General features: G+C 40.7%; 1 protein-coding gene across 1 annotated transcript in view; it reads left to right on the top strand.

Annotated features, from left to right (window-relative positions):
• The window catches only part of LOC132377892 (contactin-4-like), a 1,978,611-nt gene that overhangs the window by 1,944,527 nt on the left and 28,037 nt on the right, over positions 1-6,047 (top strand). The window lies entirely within an intron of this gene.

Genomic DNA, 6,047 nt, shown 5'->3' with positions numbered 1-6,047 from the left:
GGGTTTACCCATGGCTCTCTATTCTTCTAAGCTCCATGTAGCCATCCAAGTGTCTCTTAAAAGACCCTATCGTTTCTGCCTCCACTTCTGCCACCGGCAGCCCATTCCACACATTCACCACTGTGTAAAAATACTTACCCCTGACATCTCCTCTGTACCTGCTTCCAAGCACCTTAAAACTATGCCCACTCGCGCTAACCATTTCAGCCCTGGGAAAAAGCCTCTGACTATCCACATGATCAATGCCTCTCATAATCTTGTACACCTCTATCAAGTCACCTCTCATCCTCCATCGCTCCAAGGAGAAAAAGCCAAGTTCACCCAACCTATTATCATAAGGCATGCTCCCCAATCCAGGCAACATCCTTGTAAATCTCCTCTGCACCCTTTCTATGGTTTCCACATCCTTCCTATAGTGAGGCGACCAGAACAGATCAGAGTACTCCAAGTGGGGTTGACCAGGGTCCTATATTGCTACAATACTACCTCTCAGCTCTTAAACTCAATCGCACAATTGATTAAGGCCAATGATCCATATGCCTTCTTAACCACAGAGTCAACCTGCGCAGCAGCTTTGAGTGTCCTATGGACCCGGACCCCAAGGTTCCTCTGATCCTCCACACTGTCAAGAGTCTTATTAATATTATATTCTGCCATTATATTTGACCTACCCAAGTGAACCACCTCACACTTACCTGGGTTGAACTCCATCTGCCACTTCTCAGCCCAGTTTTGTATCCTATCAATGACAGCCCTCCACACTATCCACAACACACCCAACTTTTGTGTCATCAACAAATTTACTAACCCACCCCTCCACTTCCTCATCCAGGTCATTTATAAAGATCACAAAGAGTAGGGGTCCCAGAACAGATCCCTGAGGCACACCACTGGTCACTGGGCTCCATGGAGAATATGACCCATCCACAACTTCTCTTTGCCTTCTGTGGGCAAGCCAGTTCTGGATCCAGAAAGCAATGTTCCCTTGGATCCCATGTCTCCTTACTTCCTCAATAAGCCTTGCATGGGGTACTTTATCAAATGCCTTGCTAAAATCCATATACACTACATCTGCTGCTCTACCTTCATCAATGTACTTAGTCACATCCTCAAAAAAATTAATCAGGCTCATAAGGCATAACCTGCCTTTGACAAAGCCATGCTGGCTATTCCTAATCATATTATGCCTCTCCAAACATTCATAAATCCTGCCTCAGGATCTTCTGCATCAACTTACCAAGCACTGAAGTAAGACTCACTGGCCTATAATTTCCTGGACTATCCCTACTCCCTTTCTTGAATAAGGGAACAACATCGGCAACCCTCCAATCCTCTGGAGCCTCTCCCATCCTCATTGATGATGCATAGATCATTGCAGGAGCCTCAGCAATCTCCTCCCTCACTTTCCACAGAAGCCTTGGGTACATCCAGTCCGGTCCCCGTGACTTATCCAACTTGATGCTCTCCAAAAGCTTCGGCACGTCCTCTTTCTTAATGTCTACATTCTCAAGCTTTTCAGTCCATTGCAAGTCATCCCTACATTTGCCAAGATCCTTTTCCGTAGTGAATACTGAAGCAAAGTATTCATTAAGTACCTCCACTATTTCCTCCAGTTCCATACACACTTTTCCATTGTCACACTTGATTGGTCCTATTCTCTCACATCTTATCCTCTTGCTCTTCACATACTTGTAGAATGCCTTGAGGTTTTCCTCAATCCAGTCCGCCAAGGCCTTCACATGGCCTCTTCTGGCTCTCATAATTCCAATCTTAAACTCCTTCCTGCTAGCCTTATAATCTTCTAGATTCATATCATTACCTAGTTTTTTGAACCTTTCGTAAATTCTTCTTTTCTTGTTGACTAGATTTACAACAGGTTTTGTACACCACAGATGTGTTTTGTTACATCCTCAAAGAATTCAATCAGGCTCGTAAGGCACAACATGTCCTTGACAAAGCTGTGCTGACCATCCCCAATCAGATTATGTCTCTCCAAATGCTCATAAATCCTGCCTCTCAGGATCTTCTCCAACAACTTGCCCACCACTGAATTCAAACTCACTGGTCTATAATTTCCTGGGTTATCTCTACTCCCGTTCTTGAACAAGTGAACAACATTTGCAACCCTCCAATCCTCCGGTACTTCTCCCATCCCTATTGATGATGCAAAGATCATTGCAGGAGGCTCATAAATCTCCTCCCTCGCTTCCCATAGTAGCTGTGGTATATCTCATCCAGTCCTAGTGACTTATCTAACTTGATGCTTTTCAAAAGTTCCAGCACAACCTCTGTCTTAACGTATGTATGCTCAAACATTTCAGTCTGCTGTAAGTCATCACCAATTGCCAAGGTCTTTTTCTCTGGTGAATACTGAAGCAAAGTATTCTCAAGTACCTCAGCTACCTCCTCCGACTCCATGCACACGTTTCCACTATTGCACCTGGTTGGTCCTAGTCTCACATGGCTCATCCCTCTTGCTCTTCACATGCTTGGAGAACGCCTTGGCATTTTCCTTAATCCTGCTTCACTTGGCCCATTCTGGGTCTCTTAATTCCATTCTTAAGCTCCTTCTTAGCAGCCTTGTAGTTTTCTAGAGTTCTAACAATACTTAGTTTCTTGAACCTTTTGTAAGTTTTCTTTTCTTCTTAACTAGATTTTCTACATACTTTGTACACCATGGTTCTTTAAACCTACAATCCTTTCCTTGCCTCAGTGGAACATACCTATGCAGAGCTCCATGCAAATGTGCCCTGAACATTTGCCACATTTCTGCTGTGCATTTCCTTGAGAATATCTGCTCACAATTTATGCTCCCAAGTTCCTGTCAAATAGCATCATATTTGCCCCTACCACAATTAAATGTTTTCCCAAATTGTCTGCTCCTATCCCTCTCCAGTGCTATCATGAAGGAGATAGAGTTGTGGTCACTACCTCCAAAAAGCTCTCCCACTGAGTGATCTGACACCTGACCAGGTTAATTTCCCAATACCAGATCAAGTACAGCCTCTCCTCTAGTTGGCTTGTCTACATATTGCATCAGGAAACCTTCTTGAACACAACCTAACAAACTCTACCCAATCTGAACCCGTTGCGCTAAAGGGATGCCAATCAATATTAGGAAAGTTAAAATCTCCCATCACAATAACCTTATTATTGCACTTTTCCAGAATCTTCCTCCCTATCTGCTCCTTGATATCCCTGTTACTATTGGAGGGGGCCTATAAAAACACCCAGTAGAGTTATTGCTCCTTTCCTGTTTCTGACTTCCACCCACCCTGACTCAGTAGACCATCCCTCCATGGCTTCCTCCTTTTCTGCAGCCATGACATAATCCCTAATTAGCAATGCCACACCCCCATCTCATTGCCTCATTCTCTGTTCTTTTTGAAACATCTAAAGCCTGGCACACTTAGCAGCCATTCCTGCTCCAGAGACAGCCAAGTCTCTAATGGCCACAACATCACATTTCCACGTATTGATCCATGTTGTTAAGTTCATCCATCTTGTTTGATACTATGGACAAAAAGGGAACCTGTTCTGGTGATCTGCTGGAATACAAGAATGAGGAACATATGGAATAAGTAAAATTGATTCAGGTTGTTACTGTTGACAGTGCATCAAAATTTCCTTCTGATTCTTCTGTTGCAGTGAGACAGGGACTGCATCCCTCTTATCACAAATGTAATTTAGAGGATAATGGCCATTTATTAGATTAAAGCATATTAGAGCCATTTTAATTCAGCTGGGTTGCTTTCGCACCCCCTTGATCAGGGGAAGCAGCTTCTTCAAATGCTAAATGTGCAGGATCTGAGTCTCAAAGCAAAGTTTAAAGGTGGAGAAATGTGGATGCCCTATGCAATTAACATTGAGAAATTCATCAGAAAATAAAATGACATTTGCAAATGCTCTTCAGGGAGTGCTTTCTGTAGGAAACCCCACACATCGAGTCCTAAAAAATCCTCTTTAATTTTCCTCATCAATTTAAAATCCTCATCAACTTCCCAAGAACTCAATGATGTCTAAATTCTGAAAATTCATACAACAGGAAAAAAAGAAAATGTTTCTAGTTCAATTGGATCCATGCAATATGTTGTGTCAGTGAATTGTGCAGAATTTTAAACCAGAATTACATTGCATAACATTTCAGTAATTCCCTCTCCCATTTTATCTATTTGGATCTCTACCAATGCCTTTGATTTCTTTCATCACTAACAACATCCTAAATCATTTTGGATTTATATTTCGTGCAAGCAACATCTGTCTTGCACTAGTTCACCATTAGAGCAGTGTAATATGGTAGATCAACTGACAGTCTTTGCCCAAAGCTTGCATAGTATATGAACTGGAGCATTCAAATGGAATTTAGTTCCTGTTTTAAAGTTACCCATTCCATTTCCAGTTTTTAAAAAAAAATCTTTCATGTTTATCTGTAAAGGAATCTATGAAATAAAACTTTTTGTTCTGAAATGAAGGTCTCCCATCATGACAATGACGGACTTTATCCGTAATAGTTTTATCATGAGTTCTCGGGCAAACATGAGAGTGGGGAGCTGTGGGAGTTAACAGCAGGTTTGTCAACAGGCCTGGAACAGAATTCTGGTCATGGCAGTCAGCGGATGGGCCTGACAAATAAGAGATATTGTCAGTGAAAATCAAATAACTTCTGTTGGTGAAAATCTGAAATATGAACAGTAATTAGAGGGAACTCAGGATGCGAAGCAACATATCAAATGGAGAAACAGAGTCAAGGCCTCAGGTTGAAGACCTTTTGGCAAAACTGAGTTAATATTTCAGGTTGAAGAATGTTCATCATAACTGAAGAAAAGTCTTAACCTGAAACAATAACACTGAAATAGTTCGTCCCACAGATGCTGCCTAACTTACTGAGTCTTTCCATGAATTCTTTTTTGTATTTTAGAGGTAATTTGAAATTTGTCAATTAGAAACAACAAAATATATTCTAGGAACTTCCTCATTTGCTGCACTTCTTTGGATTAGGACATTGAGGAACTTCCAACGTAACATTTATGGTGTTCTGCTGGTATTCTGCTCCTTCAGGACACCAAATATCATTATTTATTTTGATCTGCAGTCGAGTTGACATACTTCATGTATCAATTACATAAGAGTCCACTGCTGCTGTTGAAACCCTTGTCTTCTTGTCAAACAGAGTATGAATTCCTCATCAACTCCTAATATACTTTTCTGAATGTTTGTAAGTTGATGAGTGAAGTGAGAAGGTGATTAATGTATTTGGTGAGAGATCACCAGTGTTTTCAAAGATTGGGCAACAAGCTGATCATACATGTGAAGGTTTTGGAAGAGATGGAGCCAAGTGATATAATAGTTACAGATGTTGGCATTGTGTATTTAATAATTGAGTAATATTGTAAAATATTGTTTCATTATTAATTCTTTGCTTAAATAATTACAGGCTGTAAAAGTATCTGAATGGCATACATCATTACACTACTACGTCATTCACGCATGCCTCACTAAAGTTAAAATCAAGCATACACATTCTCTCAGGCGTCCATGTTTTTCTCTCAATTAATTTCTGGAATAACAAAACGTAACTGTGGCGACAGTTTAAACTGTGGTTTAAAGTGAACCGAGGATCACCACCCACCTGCTGAAGTATTGCATGTTCCTTCTTCACACGAGAGCAAGAGAAACAATTGAGTTACAAAAAAACACAGCACATTTTTCTTCTTTGAAAGTGCAGTGAGATGTTTGAATCTTTAAAAAGGCAGAAAATGGACAAAATTCAGGGGTTCATAAACAGTAAGTACTGCGTGATATTTTTTTAAAAGTAGAAATGGCTGGCAGTATCGAAAAGATAGACATGTTCCATCGCACAATAGATAACTGGTTGATGTACACTGAACAATCTGAGCAGTATTTTGAAGCAAATGAAATAGCCAATGAGAAACGAGTACCAATTTTGCTGGGTATATTTGAGTTTAAGGACATACAGTTTGCTCAGAAGTTTGACTGCTCCAGCCAAACCAGCCAAAATAAGATTTGCTGATATTGTAAAAGTAATG

This window comes from Hypanus sabinus, chromosome 19 (genome assembly GCF_030144855.1).
Source record: "Hypanus sabinus isolate sHypSab1 chromosome 19, sHypSab1.hap1, whole genome shotgun sequence".
Lineage (NCBI taxonomy): Eukaryota > Metazoa > Chordata > Chondrichthyes > Myliobatiformes > Dasyatidae > Hypanus > Hypanus sabinus.
Note: the sequence above shows the minus strand (reverse complement) of the source record. Positions and strands in the feature narration are given on the sequence as shown.